General features: G+C 43.4%; 1 long non-coding RNA gene across 1 annotated transcript; it reads left to right on the top strand.

The window, feature by feature from the left end:
- Positions 1 to 319: 319 nt before the first annotated feature.
- Positions 320 to 9,715, top strand: LOC119010109. The gene is made up of 3 exons (XR_005071904.1): positions 320 to 491; positions 3,158 to 3,203; positions 9,506 to 9,715. It is a non-coding gene; the product is annotated as an uncharacterized LOC119010109 (long non-coding RNA).
- The last annotated feature ends 15,924 nt before the right edge of the window (positions 9,716 to 25,639 follow it).

The raw sequence follows: 25,639 nt of genomic DNA, 5'->3' as shown, positions 1-25,639 counted from the left end.
TTGGACAGAAAGTAAATGTTGGTTTCTTTGTGTGTTTGCAGCTTTTTTAAAAAAATCTTAAATCTCTCTTGTTGGACACAAAGTTTGCAGCGTGTCATCAGAACTAAAAGCGGCGTAAGATAAAACACTTTTAAATTCCCTTCATTTGCAGGCAGAGACAAACATTTTCCATCCGTGATGAAGTTTCCACGTGGGAAGTCCACAGCAGCCCACTAGATGGCCACATAAACCACATTCACCACAGAGCATCACTTCATACCACCACAGAGAGACTCATCTGCTCTGTTCATCTTGTCTCTATTGTGAGACCAACAGAGATCATTCATATCTATACATCATAAAGTCCTTCAGGGTGCTTAAATGCAGGAGTAAATATGATATAAGTGACGAAAGGCAGCTGCCAGGTGGAAGTGAACTGCAAATGGTTAATGATAAGAAAAATCCAAGAGGAGGAGAAGCTGAGAATTCTGGTCCTATTTGATATCCAGCTGGTATGTTGAACCCTTCTTGAACTGTTTACTGAATCAAGTCACAGTAAAAATTTGAAATACATGTGATTCAGACACAAAACACCACGTCTACTTTCCTAAAAGAGACTTTACTTTTAAAAAGATTTCCAAAAATCATCCTGATGTCTAAAAAGCTCCTCACGTAAAAATAATGCTCATTCCACTTTGGCAGTCAAGTTCATCTTCACTTCCTCTTACAGTCGTTTTCACTAAGCTGACTCATTTTTACCCATCTGTTCTCAAAAAGCACATATTTTTGACAAGCAAAAATGCAGCTTTAAGAAAACTCCAAAATTAATAAACGTGAAAGCAGCAATTCTGTGTGAATAAGAGGGAAACAATGTTTTTTGTTTGGCAATTTGATTGTGTCGCGTAACGCTTCAAACATACAACCCTGTATGTGGGGACGCTGTGTGAAACGTAACAACTGCAGATTAAAACACATGAACATTTCATTCACAAATAAGATCAGAATGAAGCAAGTCTGGGGTCCGGGCCAGAAAGATCCAGAGGTCTGGTCCAACCACCCAATGTGCCGCAAACCAAAACTGCCTAAAGTTAAGCGGTGAGAACTGGACTACCAAACTTCCGTTCTCAAAAGAAATAAAACACAAACTAAGGAACAAGAACGACTCAAAAAGCTCAGCAGCTTTGTCTGAAGAAATTCTCTTCGGCCCAGACTTCCTTAAATATGAGGCGGGGCCGACCTTCAATCAGCTGATCAGGATCACCTGAGAGAGGAGGAGAACACACGCAGGCAGGAGAAGCAGGAAAACAACAGGTGTGACCAATAAACGCTGATAGCTCAATTCAATTAGGTGTTCCTGTGAGCCATGTGAGTGAGTGAGCCGGCACAACCAGAGCGCTGGAGTCGTAACTTTGTTCATGTGCTTTTCCTGCTTTGTCAAGTCAAAATGTCTGCTGTGAAAAGGGTCTAAAACACAGTGAAACAGTTTGGCATCCAGTGGTTTAAACCCGCTCAGTGTGGACGGAGATGTTTGTGAATATGACTTTGGAAACACACCGTCGTCCACCAGGTTTCTGTGTGTGTGTGTGTGTGTGTGAGGTCTCGGAGCTCACAATGCTTCACATGCATGTGCATGACAATAATCACTGAAGCACGCAGTGTGGCTACTACAATAGTATTGATCGTCGCGTGACATTTTCCTTTCAGCGGAGCCGAGCTCCATACAGTGATACAGCTGAGCAGGCACAGATTCGCCACCTGCTGCTCTCGTAGGAATCTGTGCCGCTGTCCCACGTGCCTCACTGACAACATGTTCATTATGTCGGCCTGGCAGAGGACCCGAGCCAGTGATCGAAACCCTCAGAGCCGCGGCTGAGTGGGCAAACACGCAAGTCAAAAAATGCATACGGCGTGATGACACACAAACACACATATTAATGCAAAGGAGAGGACAAAACCACAGAGCCAGATATCCACACATGCACGCATATACATCCAACCACAAACCCACACTGACACGCTCTGACGCTCCAAGATGTCTAATCTGCATCGGTAGAGGCGCAGCCAGTGCCGGCGCGAAGCAGTGAACTGTGTTTGAACCGGTGACCTCTGTAACTCACCCATATTGATGCCAGGCAGAGCACTCGTTCAAAACACAGCGCTTCAGCAAGCATAGCGTGGCCCCGGGGACTGTAGGCGTCAATGGGGGGGAAGGGAGGAGGAGGACGGATGGATGGAGAGATGAATGGATGGATGGAGGGTTGACACACGGGTGAAAGATATTGCCAGTCAAGGTGTTATGGTAGAACAACAAAGAGACAGTGAGAGACTCCTTACAGTGTGTTATGCCTAGTCGTTGGTTTAGTGAAAGGTCCCACATCGAAATATGTAACGAGAGGTGTCAATTTCCCAACAACAGCTGTGAAATTGTGAGACACTTTTTATTCTTCGTATTCTTTTCTGCTGTCCTGTGTCGGTGCCACGTCACTGTCACTGCTTCTGTGTAAAGCTGAGTCTCAATATAGGAACCGAATCCGAATTTGAAAACCGAAAGCGGCGTGACAAGGCAGCCCGGTTTCGAAGGCTCCTTCAGATGCAGCCTTCCTTTCCTGTTGGATCCTTCGCAGCCTACCGTATCCCAAGATCCACTGCGTGCCGGTGGTTGGATTTGATTTTTCCAAATGAAATCTATGGTGGACATTCAGAAGTCTAAAGTGTCGCATCTCCAATAATGTCGAAGTCACTGGGCAGCAGTAGCGTCGCTTTATGACAATCAATGTTAAGGTGGTGGAGAACTGGTTAATATATATATATATATATATATAAAATGTCCCGTTGCTTCAAGAAGACCGAACACAAAAGCTTAACACGCGACGGGACGATCGGACACAGGAAGACACAGGAACACAAGAGACGATCAGAACTGACGAACTGACAGAGAGAGAAGGGAGGACTGATCAGCTGACAGCTGCTTCAGATGCCGACAGGGTGGTGCACACATTTGTGATCGTATAGTTTATTATTACTGCCATTAAGAAAACATAAGTCGTGTCTGTTTGCAGGTAAACTGTACAACACTTCCACTGGGCATATATGTTTAAACGTGTGTGTGTGTGTGTGTGTGTGTAGCTGTAGGATGTGACTGAGAAATCTTCATCTTTTTTTCATGTGACCTCACCAGGACCATAAAGATCGACCTCCTGACTCACATCAGGGGTAATCCAGAGGTGAGCTGCCATCTCTTTAAATCATTCATTTCATTTCCATGTATAATTGTCTGATTATATGTCTGCGTTGCATTAGTGGTGAGCTGTAAAGCCAAAAGCATCCACTGTATGAAAGATTTAGCCCAATCTCAGTACAGTGCAAACACTGTTCATATTAGCATGTTCTTATCCGTAACACATCATCCATTATGGATGTGAGAGGGTTACAGTCAGTATTTGGATGGAGCTTTTTCTAAGAGGTGCTGCTTTTTTACTGTCAGCACCGCCTTTTACTTTAATATTTGATCAAGAACAGGCAGCAGCTGACGTAGAAGGGGTCTTCACCAGGGTATCCATCTGACACACAGTACTGGTGAGTCCAACTGTGTCCCACTGACATGGAAGAAATGACCTTTCTGAAGGCAGGCTGGGTTAGTATCCCACCAGCTGAGATCACTCCGGCTGAAAGAGGATGTTTACAGAGGCTCCTGGAAATTGATTGTTAAGGTTTTCAGGTGGACACAACAAAACATTCAGGTATTTAAACAATATGTGGTCGAAGGTAACATGCTACCATGACAGCCTCAACACTTCTGCTTCAGGCTCTCCACAATATTTTGGAGCTGCTGGCTGCAGTTTTTGATGAGTTATCATTAAATAAATCTCTTTGATATGTGTGCACAATGTGAGGGAACAGACCCAGTCCTCAGCCTGCACAATGTAGTGTGAAATTTATCCATATCTGTTACAAACTTCACATCTGTTGACTTCGTTTTAAGTACATTAACGTTAACTTTGCCTCTGACCTTGATCACAGTGCTTTTTTTATCCTTGAATTAGTTGCTTAACTATAGATTAGATGCTCCGAAGAGCTGCCAGAAACTGAAGTGACTGACGTACGCTTCTCTCGAGAAAGAAAAGCTCCTTCTTCTTATGAACTTGATGGTGATTTTCTTAATCTTGGGAGCCAGCTAGGCTATCTGACCAGCTAACCCCGCTAGTGAGGTGACTATAAAATCAATCCAAAATGCTTAAAAAAAACACTACATAACAACAAAATAAATTGTAAATACTGTTAACAATGTGTGCAAGGTTGAGAAAGTGAGGGCTGGCTCGCATTTCCGGCGTTTGTTTAGAGCGTTGGTTGTGCACATCCTTAGAGATCTTGTGTACAGGCAAGTATGTAAACAACTATGTTCACGAGGCAGCTGTTTGTCTATGTGAGCGTGTTGGTTCAAAAGCAAAGGTAACTTTATTGAGGAGTTGACGCGAGGTAAATAGACGAGGACTGTATCTGGGGAGTCACGCAGTGGGCCATACAGAAATATCCCCCGGGATGTCCAGACGGAGCTTCGATGGAGATTTGGACGGATGGATGGTTAAGGTCTGAGCAGGCCAGGCAAGGTCTTCCACATCGAACTGGGGAAACCATCTATGGAGTCAATCAGCAGTGAAATGCACTCAGCTCATATTCAGAAGCTTTTAAAGGAGCTCAGTATGAGCAGAAACAATGATAGAGCTGATGCAGAAACATGGTGGGCACTGTCTGCTCAGGCCTGTGAGAGCTGACCAACCAGAGCTGACTGGGTCTTAAAGAGACAGGAGGGTGAATAGAGATGCTGCAGGAAGGAACAGAATGAGAAAAATAACATTTTTATTACATTCTCCACCATGTTTTCATCCACTGTCAGCTAAATGTGTTCATGAGCTCTTTTCCCATGTGGTACTGCCATTACTGACTATTAATCACAGAAACTCATTGATCAGTATTCAGAACTTCTCTCGAGCGGTAAACTCGACTCTGACAACTCATTCTGCTCCTCAAACACACTCGATACAAACACTTCCAAATCATCTTTGAGGCAAACAAACAGAGGCAGGTGCTTGAGAATCTGCCAAATCGACCATATGGCCCCTAAGGTGGAAGTAACAGGAGTGAGCGCACAGAGGCTCTCATTTCCTTTCCCCTGTGAAACATTCAGCTCAGCAGACTCCATCCAAGCTGTGGGTTCTGGTAACAGATGTGACAAAGGTGTTGCAGCCCGGGGCAGCCCACTTGACCTCGGCTGCTTTGGGTGAGAACGTGGACGTCTTCCACGGAAAAAGTGTTGATCCCGTTTTCAACACTTGTAGCTTTATTGTCAGTTACAATATGGAGTTGAGCATCACTGCGGTGCAGAACGAGGCTGCACTGGTCTCTGCGAGGATGACGGCAGGGAGACGGAGATACGTCTGTCTGCGCATCGACTCACTGATTGGTGGGCATATTGCTCAACTCGGGGACTTTTCATCATTAGCCTGCACTGCATGGCAAACGGGTGGTGTGGCCCCTTTTTTTCCCTTACAGGCGGCAGTATCACAGCTCTGATCTGTCACCCTTCGCTTGCCTTAATGTGTGAAAGCAAGACGTGTTGCGCCTATTAGCACTTCTTGGCAAGGCTGGCATGCTGATCCCTCATCCCCGGGGAGCCTGGCAATATGGTGCCGCATGGTGACCGCCCGCCAGCCCTGGCTCCCGCTGTCACAACACATCACACATCCCCAACAACCACCGCCACCACCTCCTCTTCCACCACACCTCCATCACTGGGGCTGGATGAGTGACAGGAGGGCCAAACAGCCAGAGCCAGGGGTCCTCCGGGTGGAATCAAAACTTTTAGAAAGAGGGGCGGTGGCTCGCTATTTATTTAATTAATAAGAACGAAGTAGTCGTGTTTGGTTCAATGGAGAGAGTGTAGCTCAAATTAACTCGTGGACTGCAGCTGTGATCACACACACCAGATATTTTTGTACTTACTAGGGGGGTAACGGTACACAGACGTCGTGCTTCTGCCTTGTTACAGGGGTCACGGCTCAATGCGAGTTTGGTGCAAAGACAAAAAAAAGAAGCAAAAATCACAAATACAATTTCTTTTCATTTATGATCAACAGACAGCAGTGCAGTTACAGTTACAAACGTGATGAAATTGCATATTATTTGTCAGTCTCTCCGAAGTTGCTGGATGTGTTAATGCTCTCTTCCGCTGATTGACACATCTGATGCCATCTGATATGTGTTAGCACGTCCTACGTGTTTCCAGTCACGTACAGCTGTCAAACTTGCAAAGATGAACCACTATGCATACCAGTGTTAGCTAAATATTCTGCTGAACTTTCCCCGTAGAGGAAATGTATAAATAGATCTGTATGACATGAGCTAATTTATTTCTATGCCAAACTTCCTGTGGCACACAGTGCATCCAAGTTCAAAGTTTTCAGCGTACTCAAGGAGTATTCCCGAATGAATCAGAGAAGGAACAAGGTCACAGAAGTTCCCATGAGAATGATTGGACTTCTGGTTAACGTACTGTATATACCTATACAGAACTATGTTGAAAAACGAGGCATTAGACTCTGGAAACCTATAAGTGTACAGCTCAAATCTGTCTGGTACAGATGGCATGGAAGATTATGGGGGAAGCCCAGCCACCTAATTGAAATATTAATAGTGCCAAGACAGGTCAGACCGATGTAGCAGCTCAGGTTCAGATCTGTAAAAGGTCAGATCACTTAGTTCCTAACGCGATGACTCGCACTAACGTGTTACATATACATCCTCCACATCACAGTATGAGTCGTGCATCCACCGTCGTTATCTGTAGTCGTGATTCCTTTTCAGTCCAACTAAAAGCTGCCACTGCACAGCGAACACTAACAGCTAACCTGGCTCCAAACTTCAGAGTGTGATTCAGATACATGGGATGCAGTGAATTTAACCGGCAATTCTGCGTCATTATTATACTAATTACACACTAGAAAAACTGACAACCTCACCATTAGCGTTCAGCTAACAACGCCTCCTCACAAAATAAACATTCATAACCAACATACTGCAGAGGTGGACACCTACAGTAGTGGATCATGAATAGCAACACAAATAGATACTGAAACAACCAAACTGGAAACATCAGAAACATGATACAAGATATTAAGATGTGCACATGTAATAGCTTGCTAACAGTTTCCATTCTGTGTCCACGACAGGCCTAATAGGCCAAAGACTGAGTGAATGACTGTGCTGCCTGGATCTGATGATGAGTGGTCGCTGCCTGTCGGTTAGTAAAGATATCGTCGACTCTGTGAGTCATGAGACTTCCACTGACTAAGTTTGAGTATCGCAGACCACAAACACAAACATGTCAGCCCTGCGTGTGTGTTGGGCGGGGGGTCCACCCACAATGTCTGTGTTTTTGTGGTGATGAGATACTTTACGGTAAAAGGAAGTGGGCCTATATTCAATTTTGAACACAGGTAGCTTGTGATTCTTTAAGGTAATGCAGGTGAATCTAATATTCAGCTATTTCCGTCAAAAGTCTCAATTAGTGCATGTCAAATCTTGTTTATTTCAGTCTGACTATGAGAAGTCTTAATTCTTTATCAATGAAGGGGTTTTGCAGCCCACTGTGATTTCCTCAGATTTCCATCTTTGATCGAGTCAAAGTTCGGGCTCAGATTCAGTTCAGATTCACGTCACACACATCAGACATGTTTAGATGATGTGATCACTCCGGCTGTTCTAAAGCCAAAACAAGAGATGGTAGTTTTGAACCCTTACACCGCCTACACGCTACAAGACTGCTGACATTCACCGTGCCACATTTAACACAGTGCGAGTTCTATCTTTAAAATCTGTTATCAAGGCAAATCTGAGGTCGGCATCTGCTTTGGTTTTCGAACTTGTTTGCATCCCAGCATCACAAGCAGAACTACACGGCCTCAGCCACAAGCCACGGTGTTTACTGTGTACGTGGTTCTTTGCACACAGCTGTGTAATGAAAAGGTCAGCTTAATGGTGAGACATGCAACAGAGCGTGAGTGCATCAGCACACTTTACACTTTACCTGTCTGTCTAAACTAAGGCTAGCTGTTCATGTTAGAAAATGAAAAATGTCGATCAGCGAACAAAACTCAACGATGGTGTTCCTCAGATTGTCTTGATTTTGTCCACAGCTCAAAGAAATTCAGTTAACTGTCACAGAGGAGGAAAAGAAAAATCAAACGTTGCCTTCTTTTTTAAGAATTACTGATTAAAAAAAAGAATCACAATGCCACAACACAACACCACAACGTTATGGTGTCACCGTAATGTCAGCGCATGTAAAGTGCCAGTAGTAGCAGGAGTCACGCTTAACTTGTAACGTGAAGAGAGCAGACAACTGAAGATGATGGTGGGATTTTGTGTCAGAACAAAAAACCTGTTTGGCAATATGTCAGATTTCAATCCAACGCTAACTAGGAACCTGCAAACGTCAGTGAAGGGGAAGTTAATAACCTCACTGAGAAGTTGGTGGTGTTCAGAAATTCAGCTCTGTCTTGTTCCTTTACACCCAAAGACGGATTAAAACGACCTCCTGATATGTTTAAAACTGATCCACTGTCAACAAATGCTGAAAAACACTGTTGTTTTGTTTTGTAGACACATTTTCAATGCATGAAAGGAATATACTGTTGTTAGCAGCAAATTAATATCGGGTATTTGACATTTCAGAAAGTGTTGGGATCTTGTTTAAAGTTTTAAATAACATTCTCTGGGTTCGTACAGTGTTTGTTCACCCAACCTGCAGCAGTGATGATGGGTCAGTCGTAGGATCCAGCAGGGTTCAAGCTTTGCAGCTCTAATCTCAACCACACGTAGTAAGATTGAATCTAGATCTACCACACAGCGTACAGTATGTGCTATTTATGCTACAGGTTAAAGCTGCAGCGTGCCGATGTGACACTGTGGCTTTCAGCCATGAGTGTGACGCCTGTGTGTGCTATCACCACTGATCCTCTCTGCCACCTCAGCGTCGCCCACCGGGCATCCCGTGGCGCTGTGATGCATCATAGCCGGAGCACCAGTGGCGGACAGGTTCTGACCTGAAATTAAATTAAGATTCCATATGCCAGAGGTGATGCCTGGACAGTAAAGGATATATAATCCCTGTGCTGAAGGCAGGGAGGCGAGGGGGGAGGAAATAGGGGTGAGAGGAGGTGGATGTGGGTGGGGTAGCAGGGGTCCGTCTGCTGATCTGTCACAGCTCTACGCCTGGCTGGTCTTGTTCACATTAACACTGACAAGACAAAGAGGTGACACATCCCGGCCTGCAGGGGCCTGGCTCTGTGTGCACGTTCATGCACATGCACATGGAGGTATTTACTCATATTCAATTGTGTGCACAAGCATCTAGGGTAACTCAGTACACTTAAAAAACCTTATTAATATTGAGATATAGTCATTTTTTAATCTGTTGTATGACGCCTGTCTCTTTCTCCCACTCATCTCCATTTCTTCCTTGCAACAGAAACGCTGCTGTCACCGTGATTCAGATGGTCAGCGGAGTGTCGTCTCTGAACACACCCTCTGCAGTATGATGCAAACGCGACCACAAAAGAAAACACCCATGTTTACAAGCACAGAAGCCTTTTATGAAGGGACCGAGCACAAACACTTTTGGCACACTATGATGCACAGCTCACACGTGAAGTACAGAGGAACGCATTATGGTTCACAAACGGTTTGGCTGACAGATGAAGGGTGGCAGAAAGCGATGCCAAAACAGATTGAACTTTGGGACATCTCCGCTTTGGACAGCTTCAACAAGCAGAGGGCACGCGGCGGTCACCGGGGGCGAGGCTCCGGTCAATGGGGGCTGGCACAACATCCCGAGGAGGGTGTTGGGCAGGGAGGGGAAGGGAGGCGAGGGGAGGGGAGGGGAGGTGAGGATGGCGGGGGGCTGGGGTGCACGAGGCGTTGTGGTGTCACCGTAATGTCAGCCCGTGTCAAGTGCAATCATCGTTGGCTGTAATTTTCTGAGCAATTAGAGTGCTTATATTGAGAACGCTCGCCAGCTGACAAACACGGAGACTAGCTGAAGGAGTTCCTCACAGCTACACTGGACATACACACACACACTCCTACTGGAGCACACACAGACACACACACACATCGGGTCTCATCGGGATACTCACAGAGACGAACAATCATTGAACAACAGCCAGGAATCAACACTTTCCTGCACTCAAGTCCAGTTCTTCCAAAGTCTAGTTGGTAGCCGGGACCCTGCTGAGTCCAGTTAAGGATATGAAACAATGATGTATGTGAAGAAATGTAAGGAAACGCAAAAAAAATAAAATAAAAAATAGGAATAAATAAGTTAGTGGAGATAAAAAGGGGGGGATATGCAGAGGGAAAATAATACAAAAATAAATATGTGAATAAATAAACTAAAAGATGGATACATTCAAATAAAAATTCAAGTTATTATTAATCGAATGGCAAGGAACCTTCATCTGATCATGAAATGGTCTCAGTTTAATCCTGATCCCTCCATACGACCTAGATAAACCAAAGAGACCACGAGCGAGAAGAGTTTCTATTTCTGTGTAGTTACTCCTCATGACTTTCACTGGGTCAGTTTACTACTTTGGTTTGGTCATGAAATTAAAATGTTTTTTTATGGTGGAGTGCTGAGGATGAACTGAGGAGTCACTCAGCCTGAGGAAAGAAGCTTACTTTGTTTCACCTTCATCATTTTACGGTTTATTATACAGCCACAAAACGTACGTTAACTCATCATCATGCATCCAGCAAATGCAGATCAAGATCTTCATGACTAGAGGCACGGGTGCACAGACCACTTTTGTCCACAGGGGTCGCCAGAATCAACGTACAATAAATGTTCCTTATAGCAGCTTTAAATTAATTTAGTTTTCATTTTATTTTGTTGCATTCAATGTCATAATCATGTATTGAGCCGTAAGTTTAATTCTTAATTGATTTTGTTATTTTGATTCTTTCATTCTTGCACATTCATAATTAATTTCTACCAGTATGGAAGCTGCCCAAGACACCCAATCATGCATAATGTAATGTTTGTGTAAATTCTTGAAACGACTGACTAAAAATAAAAAATGAACTGATTGTGTATCACGGTGCAGTGCTGCTGCTGTGTGACAGGGACATGATTTGAAGAGGCCGCCTCAATCTGACACGGTGTACAGAGGGGCATGTGGTCCCAGTCCTCTCACTCACAAACTGGGTGATGACTGGCTGTGACCCCGCCCCCCCCCCAACCCCATCATCACTTCAACCCCTGCACACACACACACACACACACACACACAGGCACACACAGGCACATGCACCTGCAGGATGTGTCACCAGCTTTGTGCACAGCTGCATCACATGACAGATTGTACCATCTGACCAGACGTTAAAATTGAAGAGTTCATGCTTTGTACCTTTTTCCGCTGATTTCTATTTCAGCTTGTGGATAAAATAATAGATCGACCATCAGATGAAACCAGAATCTGTCCAGTTTTGGCTTTCTTCACCAGCTTTTATCTGCAAAAAAAAAACTGCAGAAGAAATCTGCTTTTATCTCCTTACCTCGAAATCAAGCGATAAATCTTGCATCTTTATCAGCATAACCTGCATTTGACAACAACACAATTTTGCCCATTTTCAGCTATCTTGCTTTTTCAGTTTTGAGAGACCTCTCATACTGGAACACATTCTGGCCTATATATGAAATCCTGATGTCTATCAATTATCCAGACTACATGAGGGAAAAAGGAAAAGGAAGAAGAGTAAAGCGAGAAGTGGAAACCTAACATTATATGTGCATGTGTGTGGCTTGCTCTGGATTAAAGCAGATATATTTCAGTCTCACTCCCTGTTCTCACACACACACACACACACACACACACACACTCCATCTCCTTCTAAGACTTTCAGAAAGCTTTAACATCTCCCACCACATGGGCGTCGTCCCGTGTCACCCATTGGTTTACTGACACACGTCTATCCGGGACGAGTCGCTGCCCACATCCTGTCTGCTCACGTTGGCTGGTCCCTCGTCACCAGCAGCCACCCAGACACCAGCATCTGTCTCCACCGACCTCGGAGAGCGAGGGGATCAGGATATGACACCAGCCTGGAACTCGGGCAGAGCCGCCAGCACTGACAAATGCATCTGTGATACAGTTGTGGTTTTTATGCAGCAAGAGATGGGCAGCAGTCGAAGCAGCAGCAGCTATAGAGGCGATGGGTTAAACAACTGTCAAAGTGTGTGCATGAGTATGTGGGGCAGAGAGACCCATCGTCAGGTTTCAGCAGAACCTACTTAGGTTTAGCAGTGGATGTGGGTCTTAGTACTTCCTTGGTACAGACAGAAGTCAGTAGTTTCACAGAACTTGGCTTTGATTGTATGTAAAAACTTGCAATATGTTTTTTTTTTTCATATTTTGAGCAGATATTAATTGATTTAAGGTTCAAATTAGCAAATGTTTCCCTGAATTTTATATTGTTCTAGTGAAACAACTTTGGCTTCTATTCAAAACATTGTTACACTCACGAAACTTGGTAAGTAAATAAATCTGGTTCTGCATTCAGCTCCTCAAAACCTGAGTAGTACAGATGGTGGATAAAAGTACAAAATACTCTGGAGCTGAGAATGAAGGGCCACTTAGTTCCTGCAATGATCACTTGAGGCCTGCATCAATATTCCCCTCAGCTCCACCACCCTCCACCTTTTTGCCTATTTTTGCTTTAGCCCGGTGTTGAGTGGAGTGTCTGCAGAGGGCAGTAGCTTGCTAAGGGACAAAATATGATAACGAGAATTATTTAACATAAAAATGCTGTTGTATTTTACTTACTATTTTGTCATTCTTTAAATGTGACCAGAATGCAGGAAACACAATCTTTTAATCTCAAATATTTGGGAGGTGGGACCCCCAGAACCCTGCTTTAGATTGGAAATCCTTACGTCTATGATTTATAAAGTCTACATAAGTGAAGCTGTGGCAGTAAAACCTCTGGGCGTGCAAAATTTAGCGAAGGCGTTTGTCTGCTTGTGTAAAAATGTTTATTCTTTCAAAAGTTACACAGTCTTGCTTTGAAAGAAAATTCAAAATCAACATTTGAACAAGATTAGATAGTTCGTCTATCCCCCCTTCAAACCATAACCATATGAAATGTAGTCATGAAGATTTACTTAAAATTGTGATGTAAATATTCAGAAATCATGGCGGGTGAGGAGGCAGAAAGAGACGAACGGACTCACCGGACAAAGACGGAGGGACATAAACAGAGAGAGGATCTACAATAAACACACAGAGAGAAAGATCCAGGACTGCTCCTCTGCTCCGCCTCCCCCCTCCATCATGTTTAGGTGCCGGGTGTATAAATACCCCTCTTCCCCCTGAGGGCCAACTCAGCCCAGCAGGACCCTCTCTGCCCCCCTGCTCAGACCACCCCCCTCTCTTCTCTCCTCCTTGTCCAGCTCCCTCTCTCCCCCCCACCTCCTCCTCGACTCACCTCCCTCTTACATCGTCTAATTAGGATCTTGGGCCTCGTTAGGGCCAGCAGCCCCGGGGGCCCGCTGATACAAAAGCTGATTCTATCTGACGTAACAAGTCAATGCCAAGGGGACAGATGCTAATTTTAATTAATTAAATGGAAGGGTCAGCTCATGACAAACAAGGGCCAGAGGGAGGGTCGGTCGCCGGTGTGCTCGGACCAGCCAGACCCCTGTTCCTCTGGAGGGGGAGATCAGCCCGGTTGTTGTTATTCCTGCTGTTGTTCATCTCACGATGCGAAGCCCCCGCGTTCCCAGATGAGAACTTTACAGGCAAGTCATGGCTGGTAGGCAGAAGGTGATTGGAGGGGGAAATAAAGATGTTGGCATTCCAGCTTGTTAGCACAAATTATAACATGCATAACCCTTATTTGTGGGTGACATTTCTTGAGAAAACAATGCGTTACCTCGCTTCAATCTCCCCTGCTTTTTGTGTTTTACATGACGAAGGCTGGCAATTCTGTATTCTTTGTGAATCAGTTAGGTAAACTAATACATGGATAATCCATGCTGCTACCAGAATAACACAAATACATCCATTTGGGCTGTAAGAAACTGTTATTTTTAATATATTTTATCCTTTTAGGATCGTGGGGGGGCTGCAGCTGAGACCAGCTCCGTTAATTAAACCCAGTTGACAGAATAAATGTTGGCAATGCACATTTCAACAAACTGTGGATATGTCCTGGTAGGTTAAATTTTAGATTCTATGTAGTTTTTAAATTGTTTGATTCAGGCAGAAAAAATAGATGTTAGGGTTCAGAAAAGAACAAGTTTTTGCCAGTCGACAGCGTAAATGTTAATTATAGGCTAAGTTTTGGCAAAACCACAGATAAGTTCAAAGTCAACATTTCTGTATGTTGAGACTTTACTCTTCTTAGGCTTAATTTCCAATTTCTCTCTCTGTTCTATTGTTCTGGTTAGACGAGGGACAAAAAACACCTAGTTAGGGTTAGGAAATCATCATGGTTTGGCTTGATGGTCCACCTCCCAGTGAAAAACACATGGTTTTGTTCCCAAATAAAACTGTTAGAAATATCCCCACAGACTCAAACTGTGGTCACCTGTTTGGTAGTTATCGATATGAAAGAGAATCAGAAGATTTGAGTCAATTGTGAATCGATTATCAGAATCGTTGTCGATAATTATTATGTAGGATAACTGATTGCTCGCTAGTTTCCGTACGTCACTGTCCTGGATACACCTGCGTATCATCGCTTAGTGATTTTTAAATGTAAATGTCATTATTTGTTTTAGGACACAGGGTTGAAATGATATTCTCAAAAATCGACATTGATTACAACTTTGATTTAATGATGTAACGATCAGGAATTGTTTGATCCAAGCAAGATTACATGCGATGCAAACTTTTTCGTGTTTCACAAATTTCGACCAAATTTCAGTGAACACGAAAACTTACCGAGGTTTCAGATGCAGCCGTAACAGTGATGGATGCTTGTTTTATCCTATGAGTCTGTAAATCATTATACTCTTTAAAGTCCATCTGCGACCTTCATCAGTATCAGCTTCTCTTTGTCTGTAGGTGTGTGGAGAATCTGCGGTAACAGCCACAGGTTGACTTCTCATCCGCAAGGACCAAACCAACACTGACAACGAAACCACAAGTCAGTCATTGTGTCCTGGCCACCGATGTTGACAATCAGATAAAACCGTCAGCTTTGACTTTGGCAGAAATGCTTGAAAGTGGTAGATGATTGGGTGATAATGGTGTATGTGACTGACTGAGCAGCTGATTCTGCTTCAGGTGTTAAACACTAAAATAAACTGCCACAAATTTTCTTAATATTAAGAATCCCCCCCTCCTCCCTTTTCTTTCTCTTTCTCTCCCCACTGACCTAGTTTTGGCATTTGATCCTGACTGGAAGATCAACCCCTAGAGGGTGCACCGTGTCAGCCCTGTACCATGTCAATTCCCACACAAAGGGCACCCTTTGTCACTTCATATTTTCAAGGCTCCAAAACCCTGGCTTTTTCATTGTTGTTTCTGGCAGGGGTCACTTCCTGGTGGTGGTGGCCCCTGTTGTTCTTCCCCATGGTGCACCTGCTGCCGCTGTTGACCGTCACACAGCAGGGAGCCAAATGTCTCCGTTCACAGATTAGAGATCTGAACTTGATCTGCCCTATCTACCTTCATGTTGTTATATCAGATTATTTAAAAGAATAGGTACAGTATATCTGATATCATCACTACAAGAAATTCTCAGAACCTGAAAGTAGCATAAATTTGGAGTCTGAAAAAAAAAGCTTTGGCCAATACTCAACTTCTTTCTAGATTTCTAATTTATAACAACTAGTTTTTGTGGAGAGTCTGCTGGCTCTAGTCGATTGGCTGTTCAGTGAGAGAAAGGAAAAGTTGCTGTAGGCCTATTATTCATGATATCTCTTCTTCCACAACAAAACGACCGACACCAGTGCCTTTTGCAGCTGTTTATCAAACATATTCTTGTTCGTGTGAAAATGGTAGTAAAATATTATTCTGTACCCGTCGCCTTGAGTCTAACGACATCCCTATTTGAATGACGAGTATAGACGACTGCCACCTGGTGGTATGGAGAGGTATTTCCTCTCATTCAGGCATTTGTGCTGAGTTCAAGTGCAGCTATTTGGCCCGAGACAAAAGCGAGGGGAAGCGACGCACCAGACGTCCGCCAGCAGTTCTTTGCTGACGGTGGAGGTCAGTCCGTTTTACTGCATCTTCACTGTTCACATAATCAAGTCAGTTTTATTTGTATAAGCGAATACGCAAATCACAAATTCGCCTCCCACGATGGGCAGACATGTAAAAGGTGTACAAAAAAGACCATATAGTAAGATTACATCATTCATTGACTCTTCTAAATGAGTTTTTTTTTACCTGATTCCAACCTTTTCTCAGTTAAAACCCGTCTGACGTCTCTTATTTCTGCCCTCTTCGACTGTTTTTAAGCAATATCACCATGTGTTCAGACTTGAGGTATTGTCCTAATTAGAATATTATCATAACTAATCAATAGCTAAGTCTATTTATTACCCTTAAATCTGCTGTAGAAAGGGGATAAAGTTTTGTTGAAACTACTTTCCCGACACTCCCTCCCTCTCATCCATCTCCTCCATGGTCTGTGACTCAGAGACACGGGGCATTTTAACAGGGTGTCCTTGATGAGGCCCAGCACAAATTACCCAAAGTGCCATCTTTCTCATCGCCACTTACTATCTGACAGCAGGAGAGTGAGGGCTGCTCCTGGCAGGAAGTGAGCCCAGGACCTGGCGTTATTGGTGCCCAACACCGGCCGACCGTCACGGCCAGCGCTCCGCCGGGGGTCAGCAGCCATCACACACGGCGGCCTAATGCTGCTGATGAGAGAGAGCCCGCCTCGCAGGCCTGCACACCCCTGAGGTGTGGCCACTCAGCGTCAGGCTAACCTGAGCTGACAGACCGTCCACCACTCACACGGGCGTGCACGCACTCACACATGCACTGGTTCATAAAAATACACTCACACACACACACACACACACACACACAGAGGAACACACACACATAAATTCATAAAAATACCCACAGCCACACAAAAAATCTTTTTACACAAAATCACACACACACACAAGCACGATGATATCACTTTTATACAGTATATAATTAAAGGAGCAGTTCCCCCAAAAAATGACAATACAGTCAGTACCTACTCACTCACACACATAACCGGCGAGGGTGTAAATAACATCTTCAATAAATTTGGAGTCTCCAGAGACTTCAGCTGTGTGGAGCCATTTCATGGGAGGTTCGGTTAAGTCCTCATCTGCTTCAGTAGTTTAAGAAGCTTCAATGGTTTTGAAGCTGCTGTGAAATCTTTTGGGGTTTGATATCGTTTATGTGCACCATCTAAACTTTGGTTGTTACCATGCTAACATTTGCTAGTTGGCACAGAATACAAAGTACAACTGAGGCTGAGGAGAATGTCATTAGCTGGGCAGATGTCAGGTCATAAACCTGCATTAGGAAATACATTTTGGACCGGACGATGGCCCTAGATCATCTTGCAGGGCAATTGGATTCGCAAGATCCCAGTAAATCTCACGAAAATCCATCTTGCAAGGCTTCAAGCCATATTCTCTGAGAAAAAGAGGAAGCTACGGCCCCCCCAAAAAAATTAGTGTGGATGCTGCCAAAATAGCAATAGTTTTATCAGAACTGGACAACATTTCTTCATCAAAAAGAGCAAACTCTAATCCTTGTTGAGATATTTCAGTCTGCTACCAGGATTAAAACTACTTCTGCTAAGTTGATAAGTTAACTTCACTCTTGTTATATTCAAGAGTGAGTTATATTTGCTATATTTGATATATATATTTATTTTGATATATTTGCCTCTATCAGATGTCTTGATAGTTACATCACCAGTAGCTAGAAAAAGGGGCAAAGGTTTGAAGGGATGTGATGGTTTTCTCACCCAGCGTGATCACGTGATCACCATGGTGTGGTTAGACACCAAATTAGAAACACAGAGTGGAAACTGTTTCAGGTCAAATGTACCTCTGGTGTGTTTGTTGTGTACAGTTTACAGTGGATGGTTTACATGTGGTGCAACTGTCTTCAGTGTGCTTCTCTTTTTTTTAAGTTAAACTCGACTGTGAGAAACCTGTTTTTGTTTCATGAATCCCCCCCTGCAGGCACACAGATAATATTCCCTTACATTCCTAACACACCCGACCGCAGGTTGAGATTCACTGCTTTGCTCAAGGGCACTTGCAGGCAGTGGTGGAGGAGGAACGAGGCACGTAATGTTCTCTGAAGTTTAAAATGTCACTTCAAAATGTCACTTCAGATCTCGCCGTCTGAGTCATTAGCAAGCGTCGATGTTCCACATGAAAAAATTCATGCCTGAAACTGAAATTTTGACTGAAGCATCATTGGTGGCATTTCCACCATGTTACATACTCCTGCCTGAGCAGCAGGTCCTTACAAGTGGAGTCAGTTTATTTAGGTGGAATACAGTAAAGTACAGACAGGGTCTGGTTTCTCAATGCTGTCACGTTTCACAAGTAAACACTCAGATCAGCTGCCATGTGTGGGTATTTTAAAACAAAGTAGGCAGCTAATAAGTGTATGGATAAATGGTTCTGTGTACATCTGAAGCAAACAAATCACCTGACAAGCAGCAGCAAGATATATGACAAAAACATCACAGCAGTCAGGGATGAGGTACACATGTTAAACTGACAAGCATCCAGGACTTGAATGCAGAAATTTGGTGTTAAATTTAATCAAAGTAACCCATATACCAAATGATTACTGGAATATCAAAGTAAGTTCACACAAACCGCACAGCGTCTGAAGCTAAATATTTCCATATCGGTACTTCAATCCAATCCAGAACCACCAGACGATTCAGAGATCTCCCCGACGTCAGCAGTGGTGGCACCAGTCTTGAAAAGTCCTTCCAAAGTCCTTCCCAGACTAATGTCAGTGATGTGAATTACATCAGTGCAATGCGTAACACCTTCCCATGACTTGGGTTTGGATGAACGATCATCTGTTGATGTATTGAAGTCAAACTATCATCCTCTGTCAACAAGCTCATCTCTCTCATCACCTTACTGGAAGCCTGCATCGACAGTCGGACAGCCATCTTAAACACACAGGCAACGAGAATCTGCTTGGTGATTGAAGAGGGAACATAGAGAGCCAACATCTTTACCCTCTGAAAAACAAGCCAAAAGCTCAGATTCCAGCTCCTTTGTGTGAACATTTTCTGGCTTCTTCACTCTAAGTTATGTGTTACTGATGGACCCCAATGCGAGACAATAAGGAAGGCAGGTTAAGAAAAATAAAGGAGAGTTTTATTGACAAGGCTGGAATCCAAAAATCACAAACCAGAAAGCACAGAGGACCAGGGAACAGACACTGGAAACACAGAAAAACTGGCACAGTGAAGGAAAAATACAGACTAATGACTGAGGAAACACAGGTGAACAGGAGAAAGAGGTGGGGAAAAAGACAAAGACAGGATGTGCAAAGCAAAACATGACACACGAGGAGAGAACCTACAAAATAAAACAGGAAATGACCAAACCAAAAGCCTAAACCTGGTCGGTGAGCTAAATATCTTTGGGTTGGGCTTTCACCATTATCTGACATTTTATAGAACAAGCAAGTAACCAACTACTCAACACATTAATCGACTAAGTGATTAATTGTTAGCTGCAGCCCTGCTTCACAATGATGAAGAATATTTCTACACTCCAATACACAAATTCTCTCTCTCTCTCTCTCTCTCTGATTAATTCGATGATGCCTGGTTGAATAGTGTATCACATTTGGTAAGTACAGTAACTGGACCACCATTTTCTAACTATGCTGCTTTTGACAATGTTCGATAAAGATTTATTGAAAGAAAAAACTGATGCTGTGGTTCGGGGTGGGCTGCTGGGTGGGTGGATGTGGGTTGGGGGGTGAAAGGAAACACCGTGGTGTTGATCTCCTGGAATGCGGCATGCCAGAAAGCTGGCTCGACTGGCACCAAACCAAATGCCTTCAGCTCCCCTCCACCACCACCCCACCACCACCACCACCTCCACCTCCACCACTCTCCCTCTCGTCTCTCATGAGTGTCATGTCCCCAGTCCAACTCCCCCTTTCTCTCCTCACTCCTCTCTCTCCTCCACAACCCATGAAACAGGAGAGCCGTCATCTCCGCTTCCTCCGACAGGATCAGCGATCACTCTGCCCAGGCCTCCGGACAGACGGCATTCCTTCCCCCTGCTGCTGCTGCTGTTGCTGGCCGGCTGTTGCAGCGGGCATCCAGAATAGATCTCTGACGTCCGCCTGGTTACTAGAATACGCCAACATCCCGAGAATCAAAGGAACACAGAGGATGGACACATACGCACTCACGAAGGCAAACTCATTTATACGCACCGATACAAAAGGTCCGTTCAGACGCAGACGCTCTGATACCTGCGATATGATGCCGCGATGTCAAAACCACCATGACGACATCCATCACATCAAGTGGAGGCCTTCAAACAGTCACGTCAGACATGCAGCCCTGAGTGCTGTGGAGGGGCCTGTGGTCTGAGCAGTGACCAGAATTTGACCCCTCATGCTAACTGCACATATCAATACAAACGATCGATTCCCCTCATTCGTTGAAACATCTCAACTTCTATTGGATCGATCGCCACAGATTTGCGCTCAAACGTTCGTGGTTCCCTCACTGAGCAGCTCATTGACTTTGGTGACCTGCTGACATTTCCTCTCGCAGTGTTGTGAAGTTGACATTTGTTGTTTTGGATTAAACATATTGATAACGTAACATGAACTGACGTGAAAGGAGGTACAGAGGATGAACCCCCTCTGAATTTGGTGATTCCGTAACGTTTCATTTTGTGTCATCATCAGGATAAAATCTGTTTTGTCCAACAGTTTTATGGTCAAATAACTGCTAATCTACAAATCAGCGTATCAGCATATTAATATCAGCATTGCATTGACGTTAAAGGGTAACATCAGAATCCTGCAACCATGACCATATTTTCCCATATTTTTGCATTTAACCAATTAATGCTTGTATTCCCATTAAAACTGTCTGTTAAAAAGCTGTTTTTGCCACTGACATGCTGAGATTGTTTGTCCACACATTACACATCCCTACAAGATGTTTTTTTGTTTTGTTTTGTTTATGTAGAAACAGCCGTTTGCTACAGCCGCCACACTCCATTTGCAGAAACACTAAACTTATTGTCATAAAACACACTTAATTAAAACTCATCAAAACACTCTTAAAAAAAAAAAAAGATGTGTTAGATCTGAAAAGGTACCAGCCCACTCGCTCCTCTCTCAATATTTTTACATCTAATTCGGTGATTTGTGAGTTTATTTTAAACCAAAGCAGGGTTAGTGATTGTCGGAGGGGTTGAAATTCAAACTAAGATGTTTTGGGTTTTTTTTTCGTGAGTTTATTTTGTTTCACTGTTGAGTTTTAATGAAGTCTGGAATAATCCCATTACGTAGTGCATCTTTTTTTCTATTCTAGCTGAACGTGGAGGTCCCTCTGGATCGATTGCTGCGGATTCAGATCACCTGTGTGCACACTGTGGACACGCGCTCCTAATTAACGAGTGGAAGCAGCTTGGGGTATTCCCCTCCCAGCCAATCAGGGAGTGACGAGAGAGGTGCAGTTACTCTGATTCTGTATCTGTCTTTGACACACTGGAGACCTCATCCGAACAGCTCTTCAGCCTGAAACTCTGCTCTTTTTAGGCCCTGATGGGATTTATATGCTTTTTTTTTTTTTTTCTTGAGTTGAGGGAAATTGTGAGCATCAAAAGTCACCATCCAACCATTTTACAAGCCTTATATATGTACTTTGTTTATACATTCATGTGGTTTTAGGGCTGGTTTGTGAGCATTTTCCCGCTCGTACCACCACAGCTCACTTTTACAAAGATTTAAATCACTATTTCTGCAATTGGAGACTGGCGGCTTTAACAAGCATCTATTTCTAGTTGAACAAAAGATTTTAGTCTGCAAAATTTCAGTCCCCATTATTCACTTAGAAACGAAAACGTGGGGTAAAAAGGTTGGAAAAACATGTCAATTAACCTTTTTAATATTTGCATATGTAGAGCTTTGCACAGACACTAGAGTGACTGCAGACTCTCACTTTGTGTCTGAATTCTGTCCCTTGTTCAGTGAACAGTGTATTGCGATTGCTGAAACTTTAAAGCGGTAGAGGGTAATTACAGTACAACAATAATGAGTCATCTCAGAAGAAAAAAACAGTTTTTGTAAAGATTACATCTAGCAGTAAAGCTGCATCAGAAGGAAAACAAAATGTTTTGGCTCTTAGGAGCAAACTTTTAAAAGGCTGGGGAGGAAACGAGGGAGGGGTCTGGCGGCGGATGGCACGGTTGTCACTTTTGCTGCCGTCCATTTGCATGATTCATGTTGACTGAAGCCCTGCGTTTGTCAGGGGAGGTGTCTGCAGTAAAAGTGCCACAGCCCTCCAGATTGACACTCATTAGTGAGGGGCTCCAAGGCAGAGGGGGGCCCGCAGGGGGCAAGAGGGCAGCGAGGAGGGCGAGAGGCCACATCCCACTAAAAATAAATGATTTCTAATGATTGATACAGATAGCAGTGGACTGATAGGGAGAGATGAATCAGAGGGCTGAGGTGGCGGCGGTGGCAGGCAAGACCGCTGGTTGGCAAGTTGTTGTCAGCTGAAACGCCGCTTAAAGCCACCGTGTCCAGCTAAACGTGTCTGATCTGAATCCAAACACACATATAGGCTACACCACCTCAGTACCACTACACCACCACCTCCTCCTCCGTCTCCTCCTCCTCCTCCTCCTCCTTCACTTGTTGTGTTTGACCACCTCTAGCAGTGCCCCCTCTGCCTCCTGCCACTCAGGCAATATACACAAATACACACACTCACATTACACACATCGCACACAAATGCCAGCGCTCGCCCAGGAGCAAGTGAAACAAACAGGGGCTACCGACCACACACACACACACACGCACACACACCGTGGTTTCAGCCTCTTGTGCTTGAACCCTGCCGCACTTTCCATGGCTTCACATACCCCAGAACACCGTGTCCATCACTGTGTTTGTGCATTAAAGCCGCGGCTCAGGTCATTCATCGCACATGTCTCCAGCTGCCAATCATTCAATCAATCCCGGCTTCATTACAGTGATTGTAATATCGAGGCCCCCAGCACCAGGCTCGCAGGATGTTGAGAAGCAAAGGGGGCAGGATTATTTTAATACAGCGTTCAGATCAGATCTTCTTCAAAAGTAATTTTCTGCTGCACCTTCTCGGGCGGTGTTCTTCAAAGACTGAGGCGAGGCGAGACGAGGGTCAAAAGTTTTGACTGCACCTTATCTGACTGGATGGTGATGACGGTAGTAAAGTCAGTGGAGAAAGAAGTTTGGATCAGATTTTTTTTGTTTTGTTTTAATCCGATTAATTGATATTGATGATACGCTGCCCTACACTTAGATATCTATCGAGGTGACATTAAAGGCATTTCTCTCAGCCCAGTCGCCAGAAAAAGACGTTGGCATTGTACGTTTCTGAAAAGATGATAGATAGATAGATAGATAGATAGATAGATAGATAGATAGATAGATAGATAGATAGATAGATAGATAGATAGATAACTTTATTAGTCCCTAAAGGGAAATTAGGTAGCACAAATGCAACAAAACATAAGGGCAAATATATGCATACGTGTAAGCGTGAAACCACTGAATAATTCAACGGGATGCTGGGATATTCTCCAGCGTGACTGTGTCATCAATCCTGGGAAAACTGGGTATTTTTAATGAGAGGCGGGGCAATTTCCAGCTCTGTTAGTGGTGACAAAAAAAAACAAGACCATGAACAGAGTGTTAAAGATTGAAAACTGAACATAAACAGACGTTGACTTTGCAACATATTTTTAGTTTCTGGAAATTCTGGTGATCCGGTTGATTGTTCTCTGCTCTTTGTTCTTGAGGCAGTTTGAATTTGTATTTGTTTACACAACTTCAAATCAAAGGTCATGAGTGTCAGAAATGACAGTATGTGAGATGCTATTATTAACAAATAATGTAGAATAATTTTCACAATGCATAAGATATGTATGTATAGGTTTATATTTCACCAAATCCATTTTTCATGTTTGGTCACATTTTGTTGTTATTCCTTTTATGTGTTAACATCTAATTCTGTGTTTATTTTGGGGAGCTTTTATTTTGGTAACTTGATATGATTTAATTTATTTTGGTAGGTTTTATTTTGCTGTGTGACCTTTGACATTTCTGTGATGTCACTTCCTGAGGATTCCATTGTTCTCCTCACTGGGTTTCCGTACCTGTTGAGGAGAGAGGTGTGCTTAAAGGAAAGCTGTAAGAGAAGTTGCAGTTACTCATTTTGATGTGTTTTACTACAGAATAAATCTCCCCTGTCAGCTAGGCAGAAATTGTCCTCATCTGATTCTCCACCATCCACAAACAGGATGCAGAACCAACGTGTCAGGCCAGACCGGCTGTAGTTGCACTGCTCCTGGGATGACAACGTTCGTGAATCTGTCATTCGTTTGTTCCACCACGGAAATATCTTATAACAGCTACTGGATTTCACTCCAAGTCCCCAGATAAATGATATGATAAATCTTCTTGACTTCAGAGATCCTCTGATTTTTTTTTCTCTGGTGGGAATAAATGGACATAAAAATGAGCTCATGAAGCTGTTGCTGTTTTTCTTGTAAGAGTAGAAGATGTTAAAGATCTAGTTATTTAAGAGTGGATCAGGGAAAACTTACCGGGTCTCCTGACGGACCACCGTCAGCTCTGTAAGCAGCGAATCAGGCCACTATCTGTCCACAAGAGAAGAAAAATGGTCGTGGAGGATCAAAAACACTTGGAGCATCCTGACATGATCTTTTCTCTTCTTCTTCCATCGTGAGTCCCTGTGAAGCTCCCTCATCCAGCAGTGTTTCTTTATGGCAGCGGATGAATATAATTTATAGGTGGACAGTGTGGAAATGGGCAAAGACAAAGAAAAAAGATGAAGTGGCTCAACGAAAATGTTGAAAATCCCCCATTTAATCCCTTAATGTGTAACAAATATATTCAACACGTGAAGAAAAAAGCTAAATTTGACTAAATTTGCAGTGGACAGTTTTAGATTTTAGATTTTAATCTAGTCTATTACATTTTTATTCTCTAGACAAACTTGATTTACTTTAAAAACTAAAACTAAATGGAATAAAGTAGAAACATGTTTAGAAAAATGTGAGCTGATTAATTTTAATGTATCTGTTCTTAGCTCAGATATTACTTTAAGTGCTGTAAAGGAAATTATTAAGTTCCACTCTGAATTTGACAGATTAAAAAAAAAATTTAAAAAAAAAGTTTTGTCGAGCTTGAAATTAAGCAAAGTCAGCAGAAACAATAATCAAACACTTTTTTTGTCCTTCAGTTTTGTGACGTAATCCACCAGATATTTCCCAGCATCTCATATTTCTGCTCGTTTCTCATGAGCATCCTCTAAATTCCTCCGGTTGAAGGATAATAAAGCCATT

Source organism: Acanthopagrus latus, chromosome 20 (assembly GCF_904848185.1).
Source record: "Acanthopagrus latus isolate v.2019 chromosome 20, fAcaLat1.1, whole genome shotgun sequence".
Lineage (NCBI taxonomy): Eukaryota > Metazoa > Chordata > Actinopteri > Spariformes > Sparidae > Acanthopagrus > Acanthopagrus latus.
This window is presented reverse-complemented; position numbering and strand designations above follow the sequence as displayed.